Below are 21,464 nucleotides of genomic sequence, written 5' to 3' on the forward strand. Positions count from 1 at the left end.
TCTAGCTAGCTCATAAATCTTTGTATTAAGTCTTTGTATGTACTAGGCAATGATTTACCCATGACTCAAATTTTTAATTCTTTCTTCCATAAATTAAAAAAAAGTTAGAATTTCTGTTTTTATCCTCGAATATTCCTGGATAATAATTCCAGTAATTTATCTCTTACATAAGTCTGGATTAAAGAGATGATTGAAATTCATAACAAATGTCATTTTTGTCTCTCACATTATCCTACTACTTAGAACTATGAAATAAGGCAGTTTCATATTTGTAGTGCTTCACCCATATCAATAATCCTGTGAAAACTCAATGGACTCTTAGTGAAAAAGAGTAGTTCCTGCTCCAAGGTCCCTGAATGAGAATAATCTGCAACCTTGTGGTAGATTCTAGGACATAGAGCAATGCCAAGAACAAATGCTAGTTCCCACCAAAGGTAGGAGACTGCAAACTGGGTTAGGCCCAGGTTCTGGAAAGGCCTGGGAGCTAGAAGATTTTGAGATGAAAATAAAGTGATCTCTGTTACTTTCCAGCCCATCCAAGACCAATCAATAGGTCAGCAAACAGAAAAGATATTGAAATAAATATTATGTATTTAGTTCCTCCAATATGCTAGTGTTAGCATAGATCCATATTGCCAGGTTTCAGTGCTTATCATCCATGTGAACAAGAATGTAACCTCCCTGTGCTGCAGTTTTCTTATCTATAAAATAAAGACAACACATTTGCTAAAATAGTTCAGTACATTTGTTCTTAGGATAGTGCCTAACACACACAAAAAAAAGCATTCTTTAAGTATTTGCTATTATTGCTGTATTATTGTTGTTGTGATTATTAATATAATGAGTGGCACACCGATATGACACATTGTGACAGAAGCTTAGCAAAGATTCTGTTGACTTAACTTCTCTCATCATTTCGGACATCAAATCATGATCACAATTATGTGCAATGTCCTAATAGCTCAGGTATATCTCTGGAACAACACCAGATGGATTTTATTTTTTTCCCTGAAGAATGGATCCTCCAATTAAACCTAATTATGAAAGGGTGACTGGGTGACTCAGTCTGTTAAGAATCTGACTTTGGCTCAGGTCATGATCTCACAGCTTGTGAGTTGGAGCCCTGTGTCAGGCTCTGTTCTGACAGCTCAGATCCTGGAGCCTGCTTCAGTGTCTGTCTGTTTGTCTCTCTCTCAAAAATAAATAAACATTAAAAAAAATTTTTTAATTAAAAACAAACAAACCAACATAATCATGACTCATTAGGAGCCAGAGGTTTTTAAACAGTGCTTTTCAGATGGCCACCAGTTTCAGGGGAAGGATTTGCTCTATGGTAGCCTGGAGGTCCCAATGCTTTCATCCCAAGATGATTTTTATCTTCCACCTGGAGGTGGGGTGGAATGACCTGTGACCACGTTAGCCCACTTTGAGGGCCCTGATTTAATGTGAAAATCTCAGGTTCTATTTCTGAGCTTTGCAACAGACTGGGGGCTGGGTCTCTGCATCTCAGCACATGGACTTCAGCTGCCAGGTAACCAGGTAACCCATCTGCTTACCACTCATGGTTCAGTATTTGAGTTTCAGCTCATTCTTCCTCTTCTCCTCTCTTTTTCTTCTCCTTTTTTTCCTCTTTCTTCCTTTCCTTTTGTCATTGGAGATTTTTCTCACTGTCATCTGAGGAATACATTTAAAGGGTACGTTTGCAATACTTCAGACGCAATCCAGTTGTACTGCAGTGGAGGGTCACTCAGTGTTTTTAGTCCATCATCCAGGAAAAAGTGGAAATCAAGATTCCATTTTTTTTGAAAGCCTAATCAGAGTTAGATTTGTGTTTCTTCTGTTGGCAACACTGTGCTAAAACTGACCACAGGGAGGCCTAGTTTTTTCCAGGTTATAGGCTTTTCTACTTTATTCCCACAGCAGCCCAAATTCACGGGAGGAAATTAAGTGTGTGTGCCCAGGATCCTATCTATACCATGTCCTCCAAAAAACTGGTTTTAATTTTCTTTCTTTCCCATCGGTATGCAAACCTTAACAATGCAGTCAGCGGATCTGGCTTTAATCTTGTTGCATTATATTTTACACAGCCATTGTACACATTTTATCTGAAGTAAGAGCATGACTCAGTAAGCATGTGTATGTGTGTGTGGTACACTGTAATCGTAAATTTTTTATTATTTTTCAATGTAATAAGAGAGAGGGTCAAGCACAGATAATAAAGGAGCTTATCAGAAAACAGACAATTTATGTCCTCAGGGAAGGAAGGATTACAAATCTCAGACTTGGTCAGAAATGAAATTTTACAATGTAAACATTCACAATTTCATGCTAAGAACTGCATGTGGAGGTAAAATACATTATTATTACAGGTAGATTCCAATCTTTGGAATGGAGGGGGTCTGCAGGCAGAGGTTTCGTTATTGGATGTCCCAGCTGACTGCTCCAGAATACTCCAGCAGTTACACGCTGGAAAGAAGAAGCAGGTGTTATCAATGACTGCTCAGGAATGTGACCTAAAGGGGACACTAATTGGAACACAGGCTGGTCATACAGCTCTCTTTGGTGGGTTGTTTTAAATGGTTGTCTGCATCTCTTGATGTCTGTGATCTCTACCTAGGTCACCTTCAACAGCTTCTCTTCCTGTAAACAGGGAAAGGAGTGACGGGAAATAGGTGAGTGACAGAAAACAAGTGGGAGTCATAGTCACTTCTGGCCCTATTAACCAGTATGACACTACTTGCTAGGTTGGAGTTGAGTTTTAGTAATCTTTAGATATTTGTGGCTGCTTTGTTCAGAAATTGAACCTCAAAGCAATGACTACTGGTGAGTTTGGATGGTGTAGCCAAAATAATTCAGGATTCAAAGGGATCAAATCGCAGCCCCATTACTTGATCACTTTGTAACCTTGGTCTCATAACCTATCTATGTATTATTATTCCAATTTGTGAAATGGCGATTACAATAACTCCCTCTATAGATTAATGTGAAGATAAACTAAGAAAACATAAGGTACAAATACTAGGTGCTCAGTATTTTTTTGGTTCCTTTTTCATCATGCTGTAGGTTAATTGTATCCAACTCTTCCACTCACAAAAATTGGGTTGGGCTTTAGAAGACATTTACATATTCACATTGGGGATCAATTCACTCCATCCACACTAACCATTCTCATTGTTGTTCAAACACAACAGACATTCTCCTGCCTTAAGGGGATGGATCTGGCTGTTCCTTCCCCGTGAATATTTTCCCAGTTATGCACATAGCTGACTCTTTCACCTCCTTCAATTCTTTGATCAGATGTCTTCTTCTCATTGTGGTTTATCCCAACAGCCTCATTTAAAATTGCAAACTCTACATGCTTTCCTCCCTGCTCCCATATTGTTGTACTATTGATTCTCCTTACCACACTCTTTTCCTTTTAAAAAATATAATTAACACCTTCTGGCACTCTATAATATTTACTTTTCATTATGTTTTTTGTTCATACCTTGCCTTCTCCCACTAGAATGTACACTCCATAAAGGCTAAAATCTTTATTTAACTAATGTATCCCAGGTACCTGTTTCCTGATATATAGTTAGGAGACAATAATTTTTTTTAATGAATGCACACAGGCATTTCAGACTAAATTAGAGTATAGAATTACTCACTTCCATATCCCCAGAGCCTAGAGTATAGAAAGTGTGAAATGTGTAATGGAAAGGATGAAAATAATTGATACACATAAAATCAACTTCTCAAGAGGGCGAGAAATTACGTAAGCTCAGGCAAAACCCATCATCATCATTCTCTTCTTTCTGAACTTGACAAGCAAACATGCTGGTTTAGGATTTTTTTCTATGTTTGACTAGTATAAGAAAGTCAGAAGGTCAAGAAAATGTGGAGAATATTAACAGTTGCCCAAGAACTTTGTGTAATCCTGATGACCATTTATATTCCTGCTGGGTTATTTAAATTTTGAATGCTGATATTTAAACTAACACTGGATTGGGGCACCTGGGTGGCTCAGATGGTTGAGCTTCCGACTTCGGCTCAGGTCCTGATGTCACAATTTGTGAGTTCGAGCCCCGCGTCGGGCTCTGTGCTGACAGCTCGGAGCCTGGAGCCTGCTTCGGATTCTGTGTCTTCTTCTCTCTCTGCCCCTCCCCAACTTGTGCTCTGTCTCTCTCTATCAAAAATAAATAAAATTTTTAAAAAATTTAAACTAACACTGAATTAATATTAATCATTTTTGAAATAAAAGAGCAGTATGATGAAATTCAGATGCACCTCATCAGTGGATAGACCTACATTGCTACCTATGTCATTTTGAGTTTGGCTCAGCAGGATATTGGCATCTGTTCTTTTGGAGTAATCTTATCTCCCTCATCCAAGTGAAGAGACACAACTGATTAAGTCTCTTCTGAGAATCTGTCCTTTGTTATTAGAATTTTTTGCTCTACATAGTGTCAAGAAGGCATTATCTAATACAATCTTAAGAAAATACAACACCACCTTCACACTCAAAAGATGACATTATGCTCAGAGAATTTCCATAGAGTCAAACCCAAAATGAAGAATAATTTATAGTTGAGTTATTTGGAGGAATGCAAACCTCCAAATAGATGCATGTTATAAATACAAGCAAAGAAAGTTTATAGAAATCATAGTAAATTTCTGTCAAGAAAGTTGGAATTATCACCGGACCTTTTTCTGTCTCTGTTTTTAGTAGTTGAAATGATAGTCTGTCCCTTGAGATCTCTCTCTAATGGATAGTTTAGAACATATTAACCTGATTTTACACAACTGCTGTGCTCAGTCAACTGTACTCACAGTGTCATACATGCCTGAACAAGCAGGCATCATGCAAAGGCTTTATGTGATGCTAGCATTTAGTTTTGCCTCATAACTATGCATTTATAAATTAACTGTGCCTTTGTCTTGTCTCCGGATATTAACACAGTTGAGGATTGGACAGGCTTCATTGAAGAAAGATGCCCTAGAGAAGCATGGAAACCATTTATATTCTACCTCATGACTAACACAATCATTCACTTATTTTTGAACACACAGGTTAAAGGAAATATGCAATAACTCTCTGAGACAATGTGAGGACAGAGAATTAAATCAAGCATTTATACCATCAAAAATATGTTTTAATGTGTGCAGCAGGCTCAAGTACTCAAAACTCAAATGTCTCACTTTAAAGTTAGGACTCCCAGGTGGCAAATAAAACCACCAACATATTCATGATTCATTCTTACCTCTTTACATAAGCCTGCAACTGGGAACACAAATAAGGAATATGAAAGCTGACCCAGAATCTATCATTCAATATTATTCTGCTGAAAATGTTACATAAAAGCAGCCAGAAGTCAAGTAGGAAAAATCAAAATACAAGACCATAAGCCCAATTGTTATATTGTTAAAGCATGGATAAATAAAGATGGGTGGTCCTACGTACATGTTCTATATCAATCAGAAGAGATGAAAACCTATCTGCTCCTAAGACTCTGATGGCATAAGTATCACAGAATGGGAAAGGTATTAAGTGGTTAGTGCTAAAAGTAACTTTTGAGGACCAGTTGATGTAGAGAATATACCAGAAAAACAGAAGATACCATCTTTGCCTTTCAGTTATATTTCTCTTATTAAGTTCATCTAAAGATTTGGGCATCAGGTGGCATGATACCCAATAACTGAACTGGCCAGGTGTTTCACTTGGTATCCAGAATTTATAGATTAATATTTATTCTAGTTTGTCATTCCCTTTGTTTGGTAGTATATTAATTATTATTCCCTTTTTACTTCAATTGGAAAATTATTGTTTCCAGGCTTCTCTGCCTAGTCACTGGTCATTTGTTTATACAGGCTATAAAGTGGAGTCCCCAGGGTCTGTTCCTGTTTTAGCTACCCTAATTTCCACCCTGCAATTAACCAAAGGGAAGTGAATATACAACGCCAAAAAGGGAACCAACCAAGGGGCCACCATTAGGTGATTTTAGACAGTGAACATTGGCACAGCTATTAAATTCAATCAACAGGATAAGCACTAAAAAATATGGATCCAGATCACTGGTCAACTATTCAGATGCATTCTCTGGTTCCACAGTGAAAATCCAGAAGCTGTAAGGCCACAGTAGAAATTGCTGCATCCAGTTTAGTCAACAACTCACAGATAGTTATAATTAGGAGTCATCTAATACTCAACTCTTGCCCAAGGTCATAGAGGTCATTAATGACTGACCCAGAGCAAGAACCAAGAATTCCTTACTTAAGTACTGGGCTCTCTCCAACCAATCTTTAACCATGAGGATAATGTAGCTCTAAAATAAATTTGTACATATTTTTATGAGTTCTATGGCATATTTTAATAACCCCACATAATTTCAGATGAATCCCGGTTGAAGTTTCAAGGCTTTTAGTTCACTTTGAAATGACAAGTTATTTACAAATCTTAAATGTACTGAGCTATGTACTAACTTTCTTTTGTTTGTTTACTTGAGCAAAGGGAGGACAAGTAGCCCCAGACCTCAAGCCATTCATGCTGAGGAACTGGACCATATAAATCAAGAACTCAGGAAATAGCAAATACAACTTTAGTCAGTAGTAAATTTATATGCTGGAGTGGCTGAACAGTTTAAAAGTAACGTAAGGCAAGAAAGAGAACAAGGAAGAAGCAAAGTTGAGAAGATAAATTTTTCTTTAAAAACTCCTCTAAATTACCCCTTTTCAATAGCAGTCTAGCCCAATTTAGATAAGCCAGGATGACTAATTTATTCTTTCAAAACATTGCTTATGTATCAGGATGTTATTTTCTACAATCAAAAAAGTAGTTTGTAGCACATCAGAGCGCTAAGGAAATTAGCGGATGAACAATCCCTTTGAGCAGGGTGCTGCTCACTTAATTTGTTATGGGATCGAACCATCTGATACAAGACAAAACTGATCTGACCATTCACCTTATACTCAAACTAGAAGTAAAATAGAACTAACTGTCTCTTTATTGTTGTCACTTTTCAGTCTTTATGTCACAAAATGTTAGATCTTAAAGTCCCTACCTGACTGCCTGGAGTACTGACTTCCTGCCAGTTGCATTATGTTGTCAAATGAGTAAAAACAAACTTTAATTATATTAAGTCATTGGAATCTGGAGCAACTTGTTATACTAGTGTTATGCTAGTGTTATTTACCCTGACCTGTTACACAAGTAATTTTTCACATAAGTGAGTTTTTTCATGTAGTACACATTATATATAATTTTTCTTCAATACTTGATTCTCCCCTGCCTTCTGTACACCTAGAAGATGTGATTATTGGCCCTTTAAGTTGAATTAAACACTGTGATGGATTCTGACCAACAAATTGTGAGTATAAATTGTACCTAACTGAGATGGTGGAAATCTCATGTTTAATTGCCCAAGCTCTCTTTTACCATGCTGAGTGATTGAGAGGGCTTGTGTTCTAGGTGGTGCAACCACCACATGGTAGAGTCCTCATTGACCTGGCTTCCTCAGTGACTGGGGAGTTGAGTCTCAAGTCAGTCAGCAATGCATATATAATGTGAGCAGGAAATAAGTTGCAACTTTGAAATTGTTTGTTAGCCCAACACAACTCAACCTATTTTTTTTTTAATTTTTTTTTCAACATTTTTTATTTATTTTTGGGACAGAGAGAGACAGAGCATGAACGGGGAAGGGGCAGAGAGAGAGGGAGACACAGAATCGGAAACAGGCTCCAGGCTCCGAGCCATCAGCCCAGAGCCTGACGCGGGGCTTGGACTCACGGACCGCGAGATCGTGACCTGGCTGAAGTCGGACGCTTAACCGACTGTGCCACCCAGGCGCCCCATCCTATTTTGATTAATATGTGACATACAGGCTAGAATATGTATATTATAGGATGTATATGTGTATATATGCATATATGTATTTAGCCATGTATGTACATATACATATATGTATAAATTTATGCACATCTATTCATATATGTACCTACATATGTATTAACATATAATATATATACACACATAAACACATGTAAGAGGTGTATTAGGCAGAATATGTCTATATGTACACATACACGCATATATACACATATGATTAGTAAATTGTTGCATGAGGAATTTTGATGATTTAACAGTGCTTTATTTTATAGAAAGTGTTTTTAAATTACATCTTTAAAAATGATTTTTAATCAATGTAGATTATTTTTTATAACACCATGACAAAAAGCAAGCCATACACCAAATGATCTGTGCTACAAATTCTGCAAGGAGCTAATCACAACGTTTGTCCTCTCTGCATTTTAAACAGTATGAAAAATAAACATAGGAAATAGATGGAATTGTGGATCTCAGAATATTAGCTTTTTCACGCTAAAAAAAGATCCAAATGGATTTTCCTACCCTGTCCCACGTAATGTGAACTGACTCATCCATCTACTTGCAGGGAAGCAGCTAGAGGAGTGTGGTTAATATCTTTGGAATTAAAAAGAACTAGGTTTAAATACCAGACATGCCACTTTCTACCCAGCTTCTTTTAAACAATATATTTTATCTAAGTTTCAGTTTGCTTATCTGTAAAACTGTAATAATACAGCCTACTTACAAGGTGGTTGTGAGATTTAAATGACACATCATACATAACACAGTTCCTGGGATGCAGCAGGGCACCTCTACATATCATGCAGAGGCTAAAGGCTCTGGTTCCTAAGAGTTCAGTGTATGGAACAATTAGCAAACAGGAGAGTGGGTACCACTTGAAGACATGCTGGAGAGGGAAAAGAGACTACTGCTTTGGTCAACAATGATGTTCTCCTCAATCTTATCCTTTAGAGAAAAAAATAAAGGGGCAATAGGGAAGAGAGAGTCATGGTGATCTTCCAGTATTGTTTCCTCCTGGAAGGACACTCCTTTTGTCTCTGGACTTAGAGGAGTTGATTAATAAACTTTCCCTTCCACCTACAACTACCTTTTCTGAGTCTTTTGCATCGTTGCCATCATTACTACTCAACATTAAAAACTGTCTCCTCTCACTAAGAAGACATGATGATTAAGTGCAATGTGATATACTGAATTGGATCCTGGAAAAGAAAAAGGAAATTAGTGGGAAAACTGGTAAAACCTGAACAAAGTCTGGAATTTAGTTGATAGTAATGTACCAATGTTCATTTCTTAGTCTTGATAAATGTACATGGTTATATAAAATGTTAATGTTAGGGGATGATGGAGTATATATCAGATATACAAAACTCTCTGTACTACCCTTGAAACCTTTTTGTAAATCTAAAATCATTTCAAAATAAAAAACTTAAAGAAAAAAATCTGTCTTTTTCTATAAGCTTGGGGCCACAATCACTAAGAATCTAGTTCTATGAGTAAATTCATGGCAAAGCCTCCTTAAAAGAAATATGGATTAAATAGGGTGAGTCTGAGGGGTAGTTTGGGGTTCCTTTTAATATTCTGACTTAAGCATAACATTCTGTAACACTTACAACACTCTGTAGCAAAGCTGAGGCAAGATTGGCATATTTGGTATATCTGCACTAAATGCTAGTGAATAACAAGAGAGACATAAACACTTTAAAAACACACTACAATACGTAGCTGAATTCTCATAATTTTGTGAATCCTAAAAGGTATTCTTTTATTTTGCTTTCAACTTCCTTCTACCTGGGGAAATTGTTTTTAAATATCCAAGAATGATACCTACCCTTCTCAAATTCTAGATCAAGATGGGGAATGTTAGGGGCATCTGGGTGGCTCAGTTGGTTAAGCATCTGACTTTGGCTGAGGTCATGATCTTGCAGTTCGTGAGTTTGAGCCCTGCATCAGGCTCTGTGCTGACAGCTCAGACCTTGGATCCTGCTTTGGATTCTGTGTCTCCCTCTCTCTCTTTTCCTCCTCGACTTGCACTCTGTCTCACTGTCTCTCTCTCTCAAAAATAAATAAAGAATAAAAAAGAATTTTTAAAAAAATAAAGGGGAATGTTAAATGTTCATCCTCACAGTTCCTAGAGGGGTTCCATAGACATCCTTGCTGAATGCAACATTCACATGTCTACATTACAAATAACCTCAATGTTCATGGGATAATGGTAGGAGGCCATTTAATTTCAACAAACAAACAAACAAACAACCTCCTGTGAGTCAACACAGTAGAAAAGAAATGGTTAATATCTTTGGAACTAAAAAGAACTAGGTTTAAATACCAGACATGCCACTTTCTACCCAGCTTCTCTTAAGCAATATATTTTATCTAAGTCTCAGTTTGCTTATCTGTAAAACTGTAATAATACAGCCTACTTACAAGGTGGTTGTGAGATTTAAATGACACATCATACATGACACAGTTCCTGGGATGCAGCAGGGCACCTCTACATATCAGTTCCACGTTCTGTGAAGAAAGCAAGGTTTGATAAAAAAAAAGAATAGCTTGAAACTATGACTGTCAAGATGGAGACAGAAACAAGTGTCACTCGAGAAGAAAAGGCATACACCTGGCCCTTGTTGGAAGGCATATCTTTTTCATAATTGTACACAGTATGGATTGTGGTCACAACTATAGTTCCAGCTTGCCTTTCAATCAGCATATTTCCACCCTCATGTCATTGTTCATGGCATCATGGAAAGATTTACAAGATACACTATACTAGCAGTGTCAAGATCACTGGAAAACACAACTCAGCTGATTATAAATGATAACTTTTTTTCTGTTAATTGCATAGTCACAGACAATTCAGCCAAAATGTGTTTGCTGGTCATTGCTTTAATCTTTCAATACCCCCATTTGGGAGAGAACAAATTTTTTTTTTTTTTAATTTATTTATTTATTTATTTTTTAATATGTGAAATTTACTGTCAAATTGGTTTCCATACAACACCCAGTGCTCATCCCAAAAGGTGCCCTCCTCAATACCCATCACCCACCCTGCCCTCCCTCCCACCCCCCATCAACCCTCAGTTTGTTCTCAGTTTTTAACAGTCTCTTATGCTTTGGCTCTCTCCCACTCTAACCTCTTTTTTTTTTTTTTTTTTTTCCCTTCCCCTCCCCCATGGGTTTCTGTTACGTTTCTCAGGATCCACATAAGAGTGAAACCATATGGTATCTGTCTTTCTCTGTATGGCTTATTTCACTTAGCATCACACTCTCCAGTTCCATCCACGTTGCTACAAAAGGCCATATTTCATTTTTTCTCATTGCCACGTAGTATTCCATTGTGTATATAAACCACAATTTCTTTATCCATTCATCAGTTGATGGACATTTAGGCTCTTTCCATAATTTGGCTATTGTTGAGAGTGCTGCTATAAACATTGGGGTACAAGTGCCCCTATGCATCAGTACTCCTGTATCCCTTGGATAAATTCCTAGCAGTGCTATTGCTGGGTCATAGGGTAGGTCTATTTTTAATTTTCTGAGGAACCTCCACACTGCTTTCCAGAGCGGCTGCACCAATTTGCATTCCCACCAACAGTGCAAGAGGGTTCCCGTCTGGGAGAGAACAAATTTAAAAGTAAGATGATACAAAATGATGGTCATCCTCCTGGTTGAATTGGAAGCCTTCGCCCAAATCAGTGCACATTGGTGCCTTTGAGCTCAAATTCCAAGTAATTGGCAAATGTACACCTGACAACTCAGTGACCAGTAACAATTCTAGGAGCATTGATCTTAGTGGTGAAAACTTGTAATACATACTTATATGTATTAGCTCTTAGAATAGATTTCAAGGCCTTATAAAACCAACTAATGATATAATGATATTTTATTCTATTTAATTACCAGGCATAATGCAATGTAATTAAATCCAATGGTATGAGGATAACAGTACCAAGATACAATTAAGTTAATCACAACACATGTAAGATCTATTTATGTACTATATAAATCTTCAGACAAGAAGGATCTAAATCTACCTTAATGAAAATAAGCATTTTTCTTGCATTTGCACATGATAAAAAGATACCAGTTTCCAAATTCTAAACAGTATAGGATAAACAGGCAATAACAGTGTTTTGAAAAACTAGATACTAACATTAACTGATCATTAAAGAATTGGATTTAAGAGCATAAGAATTATTTCTTCTAGTTCAGATGCTTAGAGACCCTGGGTAAGAAAAAAATTAAGAATATTGAAGATGAGTATAAAGAGGTTAAATCACTATGTGGCACACCTGAAACATAGGTGTTTTGCGTCCACTGGACTCATATAGCCCTCAATGTAATGGTATTAGAAAATGGGGCCTTTGGGAGGTAATTAAGTTTAGATGAGGTCATGGAACCTTCATTATGGGATCAGTGTCCCTAAAGAAAAGACATCCCAGAGCTTTCTTCCTTTTCCTCTCTCCACCAAATGTCTGTACAGCAAGAAGGTAGCCATTTACAGGTCAGGAAGAAGGCCCTTACCAGAATCTGACCATGCTAGCACCTTGACCATAGACTTCCCAGCCTCCAGAAGTGTTATAGATAAGTGTCTTTTGTTGTAGTCCATCTAGTATATGGTATTTTGCTAAAATACTCCAAATTAAGACACTGTCATTTTGAATATTCTTCCCTATTTTTCCATATATTTAACAGTAATAAGTTTTTGGAAACTTTCTTCTTGTGCTCTTTGCCCATTCTACTGTAGTGTTTTTCTTATTGGGCTGGAGGTGATTTTTTTTTTAAGTATATGTAAACTGTGCCATATTTTTTTTTTTTGCTAAAATTTCCCCAGTTAAACATATACTTTTAAATATGATCATTTTTGGGGCGCCTGGGTGGCGCAGTCGGTTAAGCGTCCGACTTCAGCCAGGTCACGATCTCGCGGTCTGTGAGTTCGAGCCCCGCGTCAGGCTCTGGGCTGATGGCTCGAGCCTGGAGCCTGTTTCCGATTCTGTGTCTCCCTCTCTCTCTGCCCCTCCCCCGTTCGTGCTCTGTCTCTCTCTGTCCCAAAAATAAATAAAAAAAAAAAAAAGTTGGAAAAAAAAATAAATATGATCATTTTTGCACACACAGATTTTTTTTATCAAGTCCAGTGTACCAATATATACCAGTATATTTTTCATCATCTTAGAGTTAAAATTAATTCATATTTTCTGATTTTTAAATTATTTCATTTTTATATCAAATTTTTCATTCATCGGGCATTAATTTTGACATATGTTATAACAGGAAGGTCAGCTTGATTTTTGTCCCCAAACATCAATTTTCCTAGCAGAATTTATCAAATAATCTTATTCCCCATCTGTTTGTGATACCTTATTTATTATATAATAAATCCCAAAATATAATTCCTACATATTATAAGAACAGTTTTGGGGCTCTTTCTTCTGAATTCAGATCACATTCTTACTCTTGAGCCAACACTATACTATCTTAATATATTGTTGCTTTATACTATATCTTAACATTTGGTTACTGTGAATCAAGATGTAACGGAGGTACCTGGGTGGCTCAGTTGGTTAAGCATCCAACTTCCGCTCAGGTCATGATCGCACAGTTTGTGAGTTCGAGCCCCGCCTTGGGCTCTGTGCTGACAGCTTAGAGCCTGGAGCCTGCTTCGGATTCTGTCTCTGTCTCTCTGCCCCTCCCCTACTTGCTCTCTGTCTCTCTGTCTCTCTCTCAAATATAAAACATAAAAAAAAATTTTTTTTAAAAGATGCAATGTAAAGAGCTAACACTAGTTGAAAAGTAGACTTTAGAGTATGGCCTTTCTGTTTTTGCTCCTGTAGTTTTTAAATTCTTATGCAAATAAATGGAAGCATTGCCTCCTCTAAGAAGAATTTTCTAATTTTTTTTTTTAATGTTTATACTTATTTTTGAGACAGGGAGAGACGGAGCATGAGCAGGGGAGGGGCAGGGAGAGAGGGAGAGAGGGAGACACAGGATCTGAGGCAGGCTCCAGACTCTGAGGTGTCAGCTCAGAGCCCATCGCAGGGCTCGAACCCATGAACCATGAGATCATGCCCTGAGCTGAAGTCAGACGCTCAACCAACCAAGCCACCCAGGCGCCCCTAAGAAGACTTTTCTAAATCCTTTTCCTTCTCCCAGGTTGGGTTCGGTGCCTTTCCTCTATGTTGCTTCTTTACATTCTCATAACGTCGCATGAATAGCTTTGTTATGACATATATCTCACTGCATTATGAGAGCTGAGTATTTGACTCTACCAGTGGACTATAGTAAACTCTTCGAATGTAGGAGAATATGTTCTGTATCCATGAGGCCTTGAATAGTTTCTTGCCATATTAAGAGATGGAGAAATTTCCCTTCAATAAATTAATAAATGGTATCAGTTGAACTTTCCCCTAATGTGGATATAGGGGAAAAGGAAATCTAGTGTACAATTTAGGCAATGTTTTCATTAATCTAGGACTTATTACAAATATATACACTATAGTCATTTTAAATACAAATATCTAGGTATAATTCAACATTGTCTTGATTTTGAATTTTCTTATTCTGCTTCAACAAAAACATTTGAATATCACCATTGGATATTCAAAAGCTTTGGTTTGTATGCAGTTCCTAGTCATTAGCAGTTAAAGTGCCCCTTGCAGGGGTACCTGGGTGGCTCAGTCAGTTAAGCTTGGACTCTTGATTTTGGCTCAGATCATGATCTCACGGGTTCATGAGTTTGAGCCCCACACCGTGCTCTGCACAGACAGCATGGAGCCTGCTTAGGATTCTCTCAATCTCTCTCCCTCTCTCTCTCCCTCTCTTTCTGCCCCTACGACACTCATGCTCTCTTTCTCTCTCTCAAAATAAATAAATAAATTTTTAAAAAATTAGAAAAAAATGTCCCTTGCAGTTTTTCTCTGTTGTCAGCTCTATTTGCTTTTTAAGTCAAACCAATTTAAATCAAGTATCTTCCAAATATCTGGTAATCCCAGGAGGAGCTGAAAGTCTCAACACTTGTTATTTACACTTGAAAAAAAATGACTTTTTGTTGTACACCCCTAACCTCACATGCTACTAGACATTATAACCTTTAGACACATAGTCACATCCCCAGCAGACTTTTGAGGACTAAAGTTTCCAATTAGAGATTTCTTAGGAAACTAACTTGCATCCCAACAGCTACTTAAAAAAAAAGGTCATTGATTTCCTTGGTAACAGCTGTGGACTTTTGTATTTTGAATCAGACTTACACCTCAGCATCAGATGTAACTAGCTTATTAAAGAGACCATACCTTTTACAAGAATTAAATTTAAAAAAATCTGAAGAGAATATTTGTGTTTTCAAATGAAAATAGTAGAAGTTTTTGGATAGCTTCTGAGCAACCAAAATGATCATAAAATCTAGTGTCCGGTCTATTGAACTGTGTCAAAAACATTTTGGAATAAACCAATGTATAAATAAACATATAAATGCATACACTAAGAAAGGCAGATACCTTTTATAGAACAGAAATAATTGGGTATATGAGCACGAGTGAGCAGTGGAACAGACAGCCTAGAGAGAGCTAGAGTAACTATAAAAGCTTAGCTGTAAGCTACAAAACAAAGAAGGCAGTCATTTAAAAGAGATTCAAATTGGCAAAACCGATGTGAAGTGGAGCACCAATGAATCTTTTATTAATGCAGTCTAAAACAGCATGTATAATATTGACAAATGCTTCTGCATTCCATGTTTAGTTAATGAGACCATCTTGAAGAATGCATGTTGACCACTTATAACACTCAAGGCTCCCTTTAACCTCTTGCTCCTCAGAAATGTGGCTTTTGAATCATCTATTTATGGCTGGACATGACATTACAAGATTGGAAACTTCACTTTCCCCCTCAGGAGCAAATGGAAGTCACAGCAAGCATCAGCCCTTCCTGCACTCAGCAGCCACAGGGGAGCTCTGGAGCGAGAGGAAATGATGGATGGATACCACACCTAAGTAAGCCACTGCTTCCTGAAGGATCTGACTATATGGGTTAAGCACAAACTAGTAATGAAGAAAAGAATATTCAGTGTAGCCAAATCCAGGGGATTAAAAACTCATTTCTATTCTCATTTTCCAAGCAGGATTTCAAAGTTTTGATTTTCATAAAAGGGGAATAATATAAATGTTTAATTGTGTTAATAAATAAGGAATAATTATGTTCCAGCTAATACTAAACCATAGCGTAAGTTTTCCACATCATTATTAGTGCCAACATGCTTGAGATATAACTTTACCTTCAGAGGTGATTTTATATTGGGCATTAATAGTCTGCCTCATCCCTCCAACTCCTTAGAGCAAAAAGAAATTCCCAGGCAAAGGACTGAAATCTCCACTAATGGAGAAGTCACCCTTTATGAAGTAAGCATTTATGTTTAAATGCTTCTTGTTCAAATACAAATAGCCCTGAAAACAGAGTATCAAAGCTTAGAAATCTTGAACATTTCAAGTGTAGATTTGCTTATCAAGGTCTTTTTGCTTCAGGGAAACTAGGGGAAGGGAAAACCCTGAGGCTCTTGGGTGGCCTGGGTAATTAGGGTTTCACCAAATAATTACCTGTCCACTTAGAATGCTGGGAGCAGCACAGAGGGAGTGGGACACAGGGATTCTGATGGCATAGAAAAGAGAGACATAGGCCCATAGCTCCTCAAACACCAGGCCTCATCCTTCTTCTAGGCCTCTGCCCTTGAAACTCTGCTTCTCTGCCCCAGCCCCAATGTCACCTCTCTACCCAACTAGTTCCTATTCAACCTTCGAGTCTTAGCATCAATGCTACTTCCTGAGGCAAGCTTTCGTGGGCTCCTAAGATTAGCATGTTGTCATAGAATACTGAAATTTTCCAATTTTGAATATAGCAAATACCAATTAATTCTCTAATTATTTTTTAATATCAGCTTCCCAACTGGACTACAAGCATCATCACAGAAGGGCCATAGCTGTATTACTTACCATTTTTTTCCCAGCCCCTAGCACACAGTAAGGACATAAAAAATATGTGTGACAGATTGATTGGTACATTGTGAATGCATTCAGTAATTAGAGGTGGAGTGTTATAGCAGCTCCTGTTATAGCATGACAGGAGGGTGATGGATATCTGGGTGGCAATATGAGTCTGCAAAGAGAATGGATAAGGTTGAAGGAAAAAATGAATGAAGGAGGAAATAATCTTTAATTTCACAATTCGACCAAGCTTCGCCCTGTTACTTTGTATTGGCCCTTGCGTTTTCTATTTCCTATAGCCTTTGCTTCGAGGGTTTTGGTAGAAACAACAAAAAATCAGACAACAATTTAAATAGTGCCTACCATGTGTCAATGTTGTTCTAAATGCTGCACATATACTAACTCATTTGGTCATCACAGTAACCCTATGAGAGAAAAACTTTTTTATTATCCTCACTTGAAAGTGAAGCAATGAGAGATTAAGTTGTTTCCCAAATTCAACAGGTAGAATATAGTGGACCTAGTGTTAGAACTCAGCACTCCGACTTCATAATGCATGCCCTTAGATGATTTGGTAGGATTACGTACAAAGAGAGTACAGAAGACATCCTCACTTAATTAACATCTATTTCCAAACTTCTTTTCCCTTGCCTATCTCCTTTGTAGAAAAAATCGAATGTTACTGCTTTTCTTGTCTTCTTTGCACCTAGCAGTGACTTCGTAAGCCATTTCTGATAAATAAGGCATAAGCAGACTATCTTCTGGACAGAAAATCCTTCTGAGAAAGGATTACTTTTCTGAACATGTAATAGTATAAATGTGGGTGTGGCCATCTTTCCCTCTGGTTCCTGCCTGGAACACAGATAATAAGCCCTGGCAGCCATCTTGTACCCAAGAGGGAAAGACTGAAGAATCATGAAGGTGATAGCCAAAGCCTTGAAATATTGAGGCGCTGAAGCAATATCAGCATCTGATCATATTCATTCTTCTTGTATGTGATAAAAACAAACTCCAGGGGCGCCTGGGTGGCGCAGTCGGTTAAGCGTCCGACTTCAGCCAGGTCACGATCTCGCGGTCCGTGAGTTCGAGCCCCGCGTCGGGCTCTGGGCCGATGGCTCGGAGCCTCGATCCTGTTTCCGATTCTGTGTCTCCCTCTCTCTCTGCCCCTCCCCCATTCATGCTCTGTCTCTCTCTGTCCCAAAAATGAATAAACGTTGAAAAAAAAAAATTAAAAAAAAAAAAAATTAAAAAAAAAAAAAAAAAAAACAAACTCCAATTACTCACTCTTGGTAATGTTTTCTATTACTCATAACTGAAGACAAGCTTAAATGATACAAGTCACAGAAAACATTACCAATAGCAGGTAAAAAAGACTTGTAGTTTTGTTTATTTATTTGCTTATTTTACCACACAATAAAAAAGAGTGTCCAAGAGATTTCTGAAGACATGTCAACCTATAATTATAATTTAAGAAAATACTATGAACAGCTAGAATTATGCCCTATTATACCAGAGTTTCAGAAAGAAAAAAAAAAACTTTCAAAAGGGCTTACCTGAAGATCATTCAAAGGAGATTGTATACAGAGAATTATAGAGTCAAGGAACAAATGGGATAATGAAGCACCCAGAATCTAGCAACAGCAGGAAGCTGAGCAAAAAGAGAGAACAGAGTTACCAGAGGTCAGAAAGACCTGAAGCTGGGAAAGAGCCCACTACACAGGAACTTTGTCCATGGAGATACGTAGTCACTGCCAGGGCCATGGTAGTCAGGGCTGGAGCGGGAGGTGGGTGCATAACTATACCAATACTCCTCTTTTCCGATCCCCTGCCAGAGGCTCCCCTGTTGCAAACCCAACTGGAAGTCAGAGGGCAAGAAGACCCTGGGAGATCCCCTTCACAGAAATCAGTCTCCTAGGGCACTGAAAAAGCAGAGAAGGACTGAGAATAGATCTGGTAGCATTGTGGTCTGGGGCTCAAAGGGAGAGCTGGAAGGAAAAACAAGAGGTACAAATGGAGAATACAATCAAACTTGCCTTGGAACAGAGAGAAAATGGATTTCCTCCTCGTCTTTTTTCATAGGTCTCCCTAAACTAACTAAATGTTGAATATTTGGTAAAAGTAGTAAGAATACTTCTAGCCCTTACAAATGGTGTGGCCAATAGCAAGTTACTCAACCATTGTCTTAAGGAATCCCAAGTCCATCTATACCCTGATGGTTCCAGGATCCAAGAGAATGGCTCATCCAATGCCCTACTCTTTTATTTCCTGGACTGACTTAATGATCTTCATTCATACCCATTCGTGACTATACTTCAATTATATATATATTTTTTTCCACTGGGAACTGTGAACATAAACAATCTTCAATCTTGATACAGTGATGTAGGAGTTTGAAAAAAGCCCCTCTCCAACACTTTTTTTTAAAATTTTTTTTAACTTTTATTTATTTTTGAGACAGAGAGAGACAGAGTGTGAACAGGGGGAGGGACAGAGAGAGAGGGAGACACAGAATCTGAAACAGGCTCCAGGCTCTGAGCTGTCAGCACAGAGCCTGACGCGGGGCTCGAACTCACAGACCATGAGATCATGACCTGAGCCGAAGTCGGATGCTTAACTGACTGAGCCACCCAGGTGCCCCCAAAAAAGCCCCTCTCCAACACTTCTAAGCCAAACCCAGACCCTGTAAATATGCTAACTTATATGGTATAAAGAACTTTGCAGATGTAATGCAAAACAGGTGGAAACAATGAGGTAATCACAAGTGTCCTTTTAAAGATAGTGGGAGATGCTACCATAGTGGTGGAGACAACAATGTGATGACAGAAGCAGAAATTGGAATAATGCTGCCACAAGCCAAGGAATGCCAGCAGCCACCATAAATTGGAAGAGGCAAGGAATGGATTCACCCATAGATCCTCCAGAAGGAACCAGTCCTGGAAACACCTTGATTTTAGTCACATAAAACTCATTTCAGACTTCTTCTTGAGAACTTATAAGAGAACAAATTTCTATTGTTTTAACATGTTAAGTTTGTGGCAGTCAGTAGGAACCCAATACAAACACCTTTCCTTTCAGCTCCGCATACGTTTGATTCCTCAGAAAGTTCCCCTGGTTCTTTTATTTTTCTTCAACAGTGTCCTGCTGTCTTTCCTTCTCTCCATTTGCATGATTTCCTTCAACATCCTCTTTTCCCAAGTACCCCTTTTCTTCCATCACACCCACTCAGCAAACACCAACTCTAGGTCAGTCCCAGTACCTGCTTTCTCATTCCTAGACCTGGGATGCCAGGAACTTCTGAAGAAAAAAAAAAAATCACAATTTCAGGAAATTTTACCACTGAAAATATAAGTTCTCAAACTTAACTTTAGGACAGCTTTTTTCTTCTAATTTTCTTGAGTCTATTTGTCTCCATGCCTTTATCAGATTTTTCCAGAGACATTTTTAATAAATCCTTTTGGGGGGTCTGTTTCTGGAGAATCTAATCTAAGACATTAGGAAAACCAGTGCTATGTCTCCTTCCTCGTGGATAACAGTGCTTAAGATATAAAGTCAACAAGCAGGAAGATGGGTTGAATCTCTGCTTCCAATCACTCCAGCCCCTCCAACAGATAAACTGGTAAATTCTCATTCTTCCATAAGCTAGATTGAGTTTGATTTCTGTTACTTAAAATTAAGAAACACAATTCATCAAGGGGAGATAGAGTGACTCCTTTCCTTTCTCCATTTAACAACAGATTTTCTTTCTTTCTTTTTTTTAACTTTTTTTCACATTTATTCATTTTTGAGAGAAAGAAAGAGCATTAGCTGGGGAGGAGAAGAGAGAGAGAGAGACACGGAATCTAAAGCAGGCTCCAGGCTCTTACCTCTTGGCACAGAGCCCAATGTAGGGCTTGAACTCAGGAACCGTGAGATCATGACCTGAGCCGAAATTGGATGCTTAACCGACTGAGCCACCAGGCGCCCCTAACAACAGATTTTCTAAACAAGGGAGACATGTCCATGATATCACCATAGAGGGGAGTAAATCAGCAGTATTTTCTAAATAAAGTTATCACAAGATCACTGTCATATTCATTGTACTTTGGATGTCATATACTCAATTTATAATTTATATATCTTCCACTAGGGTTTAAGGGTCTGTTTCCAGTCTCTTCCACAGTAACAAGCACCTGAAAAATTCAATCTATCTTGATATGGTGCATAATACATATCATATATATGTTAAGAAAGAAAAAGAGAAAAGAGCAAAACCTTTCTAAAATGCAAATCTGATCATGTCAGACCATTGAAAGCCTTCAGTACCGCTTCTTTGTTTTCAAGATAAGGTTCATACTCATTAAAATATCCTCCAAATACTATATTTTGTGGTGGAGGCTGCAATCTCCAACTACATTCTCCCCACTCCACTTTCATATTCCCATCACAGTGAAGTCTTTCACCTCCTTGAGTGACATGCTCTTTCTTAGCCTTGGACCTTTTTCCCTCCTCTCCTTCCACATGCTCATACCTCAGCCTCTCACCTCACTTGGATTACTTCTTTTGAGGTTTCAGGACTTTGCCAAAATGTTACTTCTTCCAGGAAGACCTCTTTGATGTCCCACAATCTATGTCCCTTATGTGCTCCCATTGTTCCC

At 38.0% G+C, this 21,464-nt stretch overlaps 1 long non-coding RNA gene across 2 annotated transcripts in view; it reads right to left on the reverse strand.

Moving 5' to 3' along the window:
• Positions 1-1,964: 1,964 nt before the first annotated feature.
• The window catches only part of LOC131504567 (uncharacterized), an 86,301-nt gene continuing 66,801 nt past the window's right edge, over positions 1,965-21,464 (reverse strand). Inside the window, exon 6 of one of the 2 annotated variants that reach the window (XR_009258058.1) lies at positions 1,965-2,466. This is a non-coding gene — a long non-coding RNA (uncharacterized LOC131504567). The remainder of the gene's footprint in view (positions 2,467-21,464) is intronic. The other variant, XR_009258059.1, reaches the window with a different exon arrangement.

Source organism: Neofelis nebulosa, chromosome 2, assembly GCF_028018385.1.
Source record: "Neofelis nebulosa isolate mNeoNeb1 chromosome 2, mNeoNeb1.pri, whole genome shotgun sequence".
Taxonomy (NCBI): Eukaryota; Metazoa; Chordata; class Mammalia; order Carnivora; family Felidae; genus Neofelis; species Neofelis nebulosa.